Source organism: Cupressus sempervirens, chromosome 10 (genome assembly GCF_028749045.1).
Source record: "Cupressus sempervirens isolate cs-2001-9-10 chromosome 10, ASM2874904v1, whole genome shotgun sequence".
Taxonomy (NCBI): domain Eukaryota; kingdom Viridiplantae; phylum Streptophyta; class Pinopsida; order Cupressales; family Cupressaceae; genus Cupressus; species Cupressus sempervirens.
The window spans coordinates 547,240,435-547,252,499 of NC_143127.1; positions in this window are offsets into that span (position 1 = coordinate 547,240,435).

Sequence of the window (12,065 nt, forward strand, 5' to 3'; positions counted from 1 at the left end):
ATAAAGAAAAATTTCCTACCTTTATAACAATTCCATAAAACAATTCATGAGTTGGTTGTTAGACCTTATCCATTAATTATTATAGGACCACATTAAGAACACATTACACTTAGAGATAACATTAATCTTCTACCTTGCAACTTGAATAACTTTTCATACATGTAATATTATGATGAGTGAACTTAGCCATGTCATCACCAACATGTCTTCTTCACATCCCCAACCATGATTTTTAGAATAAAAACTCTACAAAGAGATATAACAAGTTTATCAGAACATGCCTCTGAAAACTCTATCTTAGAATAGACATCTCCAAAACTTACATAACTTCTTCCAGACTTATCATTGATTCTTTCAATGTTAGCTACATATGTTAGATACTCAAAAGTATCTCCCATAACCTCAAATAGTTATAATACTCAAGTAGTTATCTGTACCAACATGATCTTTTTGTTGTTCTTCTATTAGATATCATAGAAAATTGTTATGTTGACATCAATGACAAACTCAATCATGAATGTAAGATATCATCATAGTAACATATCTACAATATTCCCCCACAGAAATATCATCAGAATTCATGCTCTCAACAATCTCACAATAATCTCCCCCTTTGGCATTGATGGTAACATAGATGAAAAACATCTAGTTCCAAGAATACCAACAAAAGATTGTTCAACTTCCTCTTCAAATCCTCTTCATCAATCATTCTCCCCAACTATTTTCTTCTCCCAAACAAGCTATACTTATTATTGCTTTCTTATCCCCCATGATGTTCTTCCTCATGATCTTCTCATAATGCAGTACTTCTCCCCAACATGTTTTTCATGCTAAACTTCTCCCCCATTGACATCAATGTCAAAGGTTTTAGCATCCAAATTTACTGCATCAAACTCTTCAACAATTGATTCTTACTCACTCAAGTGTCCAAAGACACTATTCAAAACAACATTCAATAAAGAGTCCTAGATGACTCTATCCATCACAGATACTTCCCCATATAGGAAGCATCAACATTCAGTCCAGACAACAATGGTGCTCTATTATACTATACTAATGCACTCTTGCATCATCTACTTTGATGTAGGAAGGGTATGACCCCAAGCATACCTCACAAATACTTAAATGTCTCTTTGGGAAGAGGCTTAGTGAATATATCACCAATCTTCTCTTTAGTGATCACAAACTCCAACCTTATTTACTTTTCTGCAACTTTTTCTCTCAACATGTGATACTTAATAGAAATGTGCTTAGTCTTTGAATGCAACACTAGATTCTTAGACATATTTACTATGCTTGTGTTGTCACAATGTATAACAATAGGTTCACTAATATCTATCCTTATATCCTTCAACATCTATTTCATCCAAACAACTTGATTGCAATTGTTTGTTGTTGCAACATATTATACTTCCATTGTACTTTATGATGTATAATCCCGCTTCTTGCTCAGCCAAGAAACTAATCTTCCTCCAAGAAAGAAGGCTCCACCACTAGTGCTCTTTCTGTCATCCATACTACCTACTCAATCAGCATTAGTATAAGCACTTAGAGTAAAATAATTAGATATGTCATACCACAATCCAAACTAAGATGTTCCCTTTAGATATCTAAATATCCTTTTAACTACTACATAATGTGCTTCTCTATGATTAGATTGGAATCTTGCAATAATTCCAACTACATTTTCTATATTTGGACTTGTGTGAGTCAAATATTGGAATCCTCCAATCATAGATCTATACTTTTTCTACTCAATAGAAGGTGTCTCATCCTTTGTAGATAACTTGTGTCCAGTTACCATAGGTGTCACAATGGGTATGTGTCTTTCCAAACCAAACCTTTTTAGTAAATCCTTCAAGTACTTAATCTAAGAAATAAAGATTCCTTATTTATTCTGTACAATCTACAATCCTAGAAAATATTTTATTTCTTCTATCATACTCATCTCAAATTCTTTCTTCATCTCTTTTGCAAACTTCTTACTTTCCTCATCATTTCCTCCAAGTATGATATCATCAACAAATATTACCAAATTAATCAAACCATCATTAGTTTCTTTCTAATAAAAATTACTATTAGCCATACCTTTTCTATATCCAAGCTTTGTCAAATGCTTCTCCAAGCTTGCATACTAGGTTCTGGGTGCTTGCTTCAAGCCATACAGTGCTTTCTTCAATTTGCATACTATCTCCTTATCATCTACCAAAGGACATGTTGGTGTTTTAAAACTACTAAACAAAAAAATGTTCAATACCAAAATGATAACACTCACACAACCTAAGGATCAGCTAATTCTTATAATCAGCTATATGAGTAACTAGTTTGGACCCAACTTCAACGAAAACAAAAGTTGGTTTCCTACTCTTTTAGCTCTACTAAACCAAGGTGGGTATACCTAGGGATAATTCTGATGTAACTGTGTATTAAGTTATCTCAATTTCATTTTGATTCTCATCTGTTACCCTCATATACATACACTGCTCACTTCAATTCTTCAATGCTCTCAAACTTATATACATCCCTTATCAGCAGATCTGGCCATAATTCTCCTAAAATTTACAAATATTCCTGGAAATAACAACTACCTAAGACTTAGGAATTAGATGTAAACGAGTTGAGACTAGCATTTATAATTCTTGAATAGGATTGAAAATAATTTTGATTTTATAAAATGATTTGATATGCAGCAGCAGAACTCATCCTTGTTTACTTCTGATTTATAAGACCAATGCCTTATCCATTGGGCAAGAAATTGACTATTGGCAGGAGATCTAATTCAAATAACTTGTATAAGAATTAATCAACTTCAATCACCTATCTCCATTCTTATGCAATATCCCTTTTATGAACTCATAAACCCTACTGATTTACTAAAGCATTTATATAATTGCTTGAATTAAAAGCAACAATAAAACTAGTATACAACCCATCCAGATTGCATTCAGCCAAATAAACCTTATTTAACTGACTTCAAAGTAAACAAACCCATAAACTGGAGATAGAAATTGATGACATAGACATAGTGTAAATACCCCTTTGTATTATCCTTTTCATATGACTAATACAATAACCAATAGAAAACCAATTGAATGCCCATAATAGATTTCCATTTCTGTCATTTCAATTTGCTTATTAGAAAGTACAATGGGAGTGAACTCAAAACCTCTACATACTATTGGACCGACTATAATGTACTTTTCTTGAAAAAACAAAATTTGCACAAGTTTTGGACCATCACAATGCCTTGAAAACTCACTTATATAGACATGAGTTGCAACAAGCAAAGGGAAATTGTGATTGACAGGTGTCCTTCAAAAGAAACTTACATTCACCTATCATAAAAGGATAAAACTGCAGATAACTGAAAGACAAAGACATCAAAAATTCTTTTATGTGTCCTTTTCTGTTATATTTTCAATTGTTGAAACAAGAGTTTATGATCTGATTTCTTTTTACTCTTCTTCCTTGGAGTAAGTTGCCACTAAGTTAGAAAGTGATGAGTCACCTTCAGTCATCTGTTGTTGTTCTTTGTCCTGAGGATCCTCCTTATTTTCATCATCACCTGTAGGGTTGGCAATTACCTCAGCATCATCATCTGCCTCGTCACCCTATTGTGCCTGCTCTTTTGACACAAATTGATCATTCCACTCATTAAAAATAGCATCATCTAGCCAATCAAAACTCACAACTTCTCTTTGCATAGTTTTTAAAGAAGTTGTAGCAAAATCTTTTCTAACATTTTTGTAAAACAACTGCACTTTCACCAACTCCTCATTTTTTTTCGCCCATAACAAATAACCTATTTTGTTAACCACTTTATTTATTGTTTCACAAAAACCTCATCCAACTCTTTCTTCCATTCGCCTTCTGCTCAGAAATGCTCGAGATCTTCATTCACATAAGGCGAGATTAAGAAGACCTTCTATGATATACTCTATTTTTTCTTACAAATGAAGCTTTCACTTCTCATTAATGCACAGGGTGGCATCACCTTCAAATTCACACTGTAGATTTCCAAAAAATCCTACGATCCTGGGACATAAAGCAAAAATGACTCACACTCCATTTGACAAATTGGTAGTCAAACCACAGAAAACTCACCATGTGTATCTTTCCTTCCTTATTGGCACTTCGAAATGGACCCTACTGAACTTTGAGGACATGTGTCACTTAGGCACTATCTTGCTATACATAAAGAGTCAGCACCTTGCCATAGCGAGATAGCACCTGTCATTGATCCTAATTTGATCATGGGATGACATTTGATGCATTATTTTAGAAAAACATGGTGGGCCCTTTGTTGCTATGTTGCTATCATAAATTTTGAGCAACTCTCGTTGGCAACATAGCACCTACCACTAATTTAAGATCAATTTGACGATCATAATCTCTCATATATTTGTGAATAGGGCGTGGGTCCAATTGTTGATGATGTGAGAAAACCCTGCACTACTGGCACAAATAAAATCATATTATAATCTTAGTTATATTACCACACTGCTTGGGTCCCATCGGATTTTATTTCCCAGCTAGGCACTATGCCGCTATGGTTAACTTTTGAGTAACTTCCATTGGCAACATAGTGCCTACCACAGGATCTTCCATGTGTTGCAATCTCTTCATTCTATCTACAATCTCGCCACATCATCACCTACTCCAAAGTGCCACATCACTTCCTTTTCACTACTTGACTTCCACTTATCCCTTTTCTAATTGGTTGAGGACATGTTAAGCAGGACTCACCTATCTTCCCACACAATTTTCTAGATTTCAAATTTTTTTGGCAAGGCGCTATGTTGCTAACGATAGAGTTTACAAATTTCTCGATAGCGACATAGCATCCATGACATCATTGCTCCCAACCTAGCACACCTGTCACCTATCACCAATGAACATGCTCCATTTCACTTAATTCTCTCTAGCATGGCATGACTCCACGTATTTCTTAAGGTTTGGTCCCGGTCCCACCATGCTCGCTTGCCCACATTATTTAAACACCGAGCAGCTTGATAATGCGAGAAAGCACAATCCGTCGATCTTGCTTTAATCAATGGTGATCAAAATCTTGCAATGACTGTGCACTTATTCAATTGAACGGACCAATGAAATGCTTCCTCTTCATTCCATGTCATCTGACAACTGCCACAGAGGACACACTATTATTACCTTTCTACAAAAGGCAAGCCCATGATGTCACCATTGCCATGCGTCATGTGCTTGTTTCCCCACATTATTTAAAGACCTTGCAACTTGATAATGTGGTAACTGTAGATCTAAACAAGATCCATGGTTGATGAATATTGATCATAAAGTAAAGTTTTCATTAATTTGAACAACCAATGACAGCACAAGAAAATAAAACGTGCATAGGGTACTGACAAGTCTGCAAAAAGTGTCCTAACCAATTCTGACATACAAGACCTTTTGCGGTGCATTGAATCTCAAAAATCATCAGCGGCTATGTGTCACAAATGCATTTCCTTGCATTATTTAAAACTCTCACAACTTCATAATGTGGGAATGCATGAACCCTTGATCTTGAGAAAATCAACGGTGTTGAAAAACATTTCAACCTGGCATCCTTTTTAAAATAGAATATCACAATTAAAGCACATAAAAGGTTTATCATAAGGATTAAAAGGTATTCTGATGCAAACAAATCTTTAGGATAAAATGCCCCACCAAAATATTTGAAATAATACCTTTTTAAAATTTTGAAAACTAGGGCAACACAAAACAAAGGTATAAGGGTTTATCACACACTTAGGGCTTTTTCATGGATGAACTGAGAGACAAACCCTGAGAATTTAAAAGGATAACAGAACACATGAAACAAGGCACAGTTAGGTTAATCTAAAGAATTTTATAATTACTTGGAAGGAAACCCTAATCTGCTAAATTCAAGGACTTAAATGATTTTTCACCCAATTATCAGGACTTTTCTATACTGTGAAAAATCAGACCAACAGGACAACTTTCAGGCTACTCAATGTACACTTCTTCAAGTTCTCCATTTAGAAATGTTGACTTGACATCCATCTAATACACTTTGAATTTATTTTGTGTTTATAGGATAAGAATAATCTTACTACTTCTATTCTAGCCACTAGAGCATAGGTATCATCATAATCTATTCCTTCTTGTTGTGAGTAACCTTTACATACCAATCTTGCCTTGTTCCTTACAACTTTTCCTTGTTCATTCATCTTGTTTTTTAATACCCATTTAGTTCCTATTACATTCTTTTATGCTAGTCTAGGAACCAATTCCCATGTCTCATTCTTTACTATCTGACCCAATTCCTCTTTCATGGCTTATTTCCAATAATCATCTTTACATGCTTCATCTGCATTCTTGGGTTCAACTTGAGATATCAAATATAGTTCTTCATTGACTCTTCTTCTTTTCATCACACCTTTATCTTTGCTTTTGATGATCTACTCAGCTGGGTGATTCTTTGTCATATTCTTTCTTGAAGTAGGAGTTGTTATCTCAACTCTTGGCTCTACTGAAGGTTCTAAGCTTTGTTTCTACCTTGGCTCTCCTTCATTCTAAAAATCATAGTTAGTCTCAAGAAATACTTCATCATTCCTTAGCTTAGTAACAACATCATCATCTAAATTATAATCAACTATGCTCTTATATCTTGAATTTCTCATCAATTCTCACATTTGCACTTTCCATAATAATCTTAGTTCTCATATTATAACATCTATAAGCCTTGATTTTCAATGAATAACCAAGGGACATACTTTCATCACTTCCAACATAAAACTTACCTATACCATCATATCATTTGATATAACACTTACTCCCAAAAATTCTAAAATACTTAACTATAGGTGAGTGACCAAACCATAGTTCATAAGGGGTCTTGTTTATATCTTTCCTGACTTGCACTCTGTTCATAGTATGGACTGTTGTATTCATAGCTTCTCTCAAAAACATCTTGGATACTTCATTCTTAGCTAACATAAGAGATTTTGTCATATAAACTTTGATAGTATTGTGAAAACTAGTAGTATGTTTGCAGTTAGAGATTTGCCAAAGATTGTAAAGCCTACTAACATAATTTGCAAGGAATGTGTGTTGGTAAAGCATAATAGAAATTCTTTTCCTTGCAAGAAGTTTACTACTACATAAAAATTTGGAGATTGTAGACATAGATATTAGTGGTCCTATAAAGACTAAAGGATTTTATGGTAAAATGTATTTTATGATTCTACTTGATGACTTTTATACAGTGATGTGGGTTGCATTTCTTAAAGAGAAATCTGATGTATTTGATAAGTTTAAGATATTCAAAATAGAGTTGAGAATGAATCTGGTATGAATATTAAATTTTTATGATCAAATAGAGTAGGAGAATTCACTTCAAATGAGTTTAACATGTTTTGTGAATAAAATGGAATCAAAAGACAACTATCAGCTATGAGAACCCCTAAATAGAATGGCATTGCAAAGAGAAGGAACATGTCAATTACAAAAGCTGCAAGAGCTATGTTAGCTAAGAGCTATGCTTGTTCTTCATTTGCATACAAACACTCTCTATCTTTTCTAGGTTTTTAATTTCCTTTATACTTTTTGTCTCTTTGAGGACACTTAGATGCATAATGACCATATTCATCAGAAGTCCAACATTTAAAGATTTTTTTACCTCCTTTTTCTCTTCTTACTAGAAGGGCTACTCCTTCTTCAATCTTCCTGTCTTCCTAAGGTTTTCTATTGTTAGAAAAATCTTCTCTAACACTTGTGCTCCTTGATAAACTAGGTTGAATGTTCAAGGAACTAAAGGTTGCCTCTATTTTGGTCAATTCTCCAGACCATCTAAGCTCATTCTCAACTGCTTTAAGTCTTCCAAGCAATGTCTCCTTTGTGAAATCTTTGGTACAAGATATCAACAACTATATCATTTCAACTACTAGCTTAAATGGTGTTGTTAAGTTCTTCAATATCTTCCATATGACTTCATCATCTTCTTTGGTTCCTCCTTGAGATCTAATACCTATAGTAATTTTTTATATTCAGCCTACATATGTTCTTACATATTCATCTTCCATCATCTTAGCATCTTGAAATGCACAAATCCAACTTTGTAACCTCAATTTCTTAGAATGTTCATCTCCTTCAAAACTATTTTCCAAAGCTTTCTAAATCAAATGTGAAGTAGCAAGTAATTTTACCTAATTATATTCAATTTTAGGAAGTGCAGTCAATAGTGCTTCTCTAGCTCTCATGTCACACATAAAAATATCTCTTTCTACTTTGGTACAAATTTCCAAGTCATTTTCAGCAATGATTGTCTTCACTGATTTTTTCAAGCTCCAATATCGCGGACCCATACACAACAGATGTGTCTTCATCTTTTCCTTCCAGCTATCATTATTTGTTACATTGAACTTCAAACTATATTTCCTGAACATGTTCACCATGGATCTACCAAAGTTGTTAAAGTTTACCTTGAAGGACCTAAGGCTCTAATACCAATTGTTAGAAACAATAGTCCACCAAGATAACTGAGAGGGGGGTGAATAAATTATCCAACAATTAAGACATTTATCTTCCTTAAATAAACTTAACCATTCAACCAAAGTAAATAGAAACCATATTAAAATGCACATAGATAATTATACCAGATTTGTTGACTAGCCAAACCCTTGAACAGAAGGAAAAATCTAGTGGGAATGATGCCCACAAGATGATGTACTAATATAAATATTCCTTGTTAGAGGATGGACCCTATTGAGAGTCTATTACAACATTTAGTAAATATGAGTCACTGTTAGGAGACTTTGAATCCCTCTTAGGAGATTCCAACCTTGTTAGGAGTTTTGTCAACCCTATTAGGAGTTGTAGTACATTGTATGCAAGATAAGCCCACTACCCAAACATGCAATTTCAACTACAAGAAGAACTCACTACACAAACATGCAATTTACTGTTATATTCTTCTTTCCTTTGTTCTATCAATTGAACCAATTACTATTAGACCTTTTAGACTAGTTCACAAACCTTAGATGCAAATATCAAACCTCAAATCACTCTACAAAACCTTGGCAATGAAATTTCCTTCACTTCTACACTGCTCTACTCAACTTTGCATTCCACTCTTACTATTTCTTATCATCAATCATAAAACCATGCAATGATAAAGGAAAATGTCCTTCCTATATAATAATTCCATAAAACAATTCTTGAGTTGGTTATTAGACATTCTCCATTAATTATGATAGGACCACATTAAGAACATGTTACACTTAGCGATAACATTAATATTCTTCCTTGCAACTTGAATAACTTTCCATCCAGATAATATTATGATGAGTGCACTCAGCCACATCATCATCAGCATGTCTTCTTCACATCTTCAACCTTGATTCTTAGAATAACAACTCTACTAAGAGATATAACAAGTTTATCAGAATATGCCTCTGCAAACTATATCTCAGAACAAACATCTCCAAAACTTACATAACTTCTTCTAGACTTATCATTTGATCTTCTAACTTTAATTACATATGCTAGATACTCATAAGTATCTCCCGTAACCTCATTTAGTTAGAATACTCAACTAGTTGTCTGTACCAACTTGATATTTCTATTGTCCTTCTATCAAATACCATAGAAAATTGTTGTGTTGACTTCAATAACAAACTTGGTCATGAATGTAACATATCATCATAGTAGCATATCTACAATACTCCCCCATAGGAATATCATTAGCATTCATGCTTTCAAAAATCACCACCATGGTTTTCCCTTGGCTAGGTTTTCCATAGTTAATAAATAATGGTGTTATGAGTTGCATTGTGTTCTTGTTATATTTACTTTTTATTTTAATCACATATCCATATTTTAAGATCATAAAAGATATCCATGGCTTACATCTATTGTAAAATGTTCTATAGTTGATTTGCTCATTTTAGATGCTCAAAACATGGTTCACATCTATTGTTTAGTCAAATTTTCATACTAACATGTCCCATTTTCTCAATTTACTAATTCTTATCTTTTGGAAAACTTGATTATCATTTGATTATATTGCAATAATATTATTTGTCACTTGCACACCCTTTCAAATCAACTATAGAACATTTTAGAATCGGTTCATATTTAGTCTAAACTTTTTGGGATCGGCTCTAAATCATTTCAACATCATCAGAATCCTATCTAATCAACCATAAACTACTTTAATATCATCAAAATCATTTCTAATCAACCCAAAACCATCCCAAATCAATCCTAACCAATCCAAGATATGTCAAATAGCTCAAATCAATCATCATTTAATAAACCCTAGGCATTGTGGCATCCCTCAATGCCTTGGAAATATATCAAAAATATCAAATCTAACCTTAGAACTACCATGTCCCTCAGCACTAGGTCAAATTTTTATTTTCATCATTCGATCATTGACACTATTGACTCCCTCAGAGTTAGATCATGGCATTATCCAATCAATTTAATAACATTGACAATGTTTTAGATTATGGTAAAAATAGGTTTCGAAGGGACCCCAAAACCCTTTCACATCCTCAAAAAGGAAAAAGTAAGACAGCCATCAGGAAAAGAGTCCTTAAACCTACTAGAAGCAGCACCAAAATTAGGTTTTACAGGGACCTAAAACCACTTACATAGTCCAAATAAAGTACCCAGGTTTTACAAGGACCTGGAACCTCCAATTCAGTTTAAAACTAAAAACTAGAAAACAGGACCAAACACAGGAACTAGATGTAATAACCAGCAAAAAGGACCTAAACAGGAACCCAAACAGAAAAGAAGACCCAAAGAAACTATTGCAGTTTTGTGATCATCTTAATTGCCTCCTTACCAATCTTAGTCATATCCTAGATGGAGTTAGCAACCAAAGAAGTAGCAACAATCAAGGCTTTCTTCCTTGAACTCTATCTTTTCCTCTTGCTAGGGCCCTCCGAAGATATGGTTCCTTCATTTGCTCTTTTTCCTAGGATCACCGCAATAGCACAGATGCTTGAAGTTACCTGCTCCATTTTTGTTCCACTTTCCTTGATAAGCATTCTAAGATTCTTCTCATAATCCTTAAGTTTTTTTGGGATGTCTCCCATTTGCACCTCCAAGTGTTTGATAATAGCCCGGTTAGCCTCCTGGTTATGTTGCAAGATTTCCACACTTTCTTCTTCAACCCCATTATTTCATTATAAATCCAAGAATCAACTTTAAGTTTTGCAGAATGTAGGAAGGAGAGCTTGGTTACCCTCTTTGAGGAGTCACCCACATCTTTAGTAGTGGTATGTGGTGGGGAACCAACTTTATCAATTTGTTCCTCCCCATCCAACGGCTCCTCCTCTCTAGTCTCCACAGGGTCATGTTGACTAGGCACCTCCTTATCTTGTCCCTCTATCTCCTTTGCAAGAGTGGAAGCCTTCCCCATGTTTTCCTCCTCACTCATAATGGATGGACCATCAATTAAATCATATTTATCTTTATCACCTCCCCCAGACACAGTCTAAGTACCCTCATTATCAGACTTTCTCTTCTCTGAGTTATCCTCAGTTATTTCTTCCTATCTCCCTTTCTCATTTTTTCCTTTCATTTTCGGATAACCTTCTAGGTTAGAGCTAAACTCCCCAACATCTATCCCTTCCTCTTCCTTTGGGACATCCTTATTTGATCCTTCAGTACTCTCCACCTCAGTATCCTCTTCAACAATTTGTCTTCGAAAGCTAGAGGGTTTCAGTTTTGCCTTATCTTTCTCTTTAACATTCTCATCAATTTTACATTTTATGGACTGAGAATCCTTATGTTTGCCAGTGGAGGGAGATGAAGCAATGGATTTATTTTTACAAAAACCATCTATGAGAAATATCAAACCTTCATGTAAAATGGGTCATGACTCTTTCTTTCTATGGGCATGCAAGCTTTGAAGCAAAGAGAAATGCAATTAGAAAGGGAAGGAAATTTTTTCCTTATACCTAAAATGGTTAAGAAAGACAAAGTGGAGTTTGTGCACCCTTTTATTCCTACCATCAAGGATAAAGTACTCATGAATATAGCCAAGCACATCACACCAAATACCTTTAATC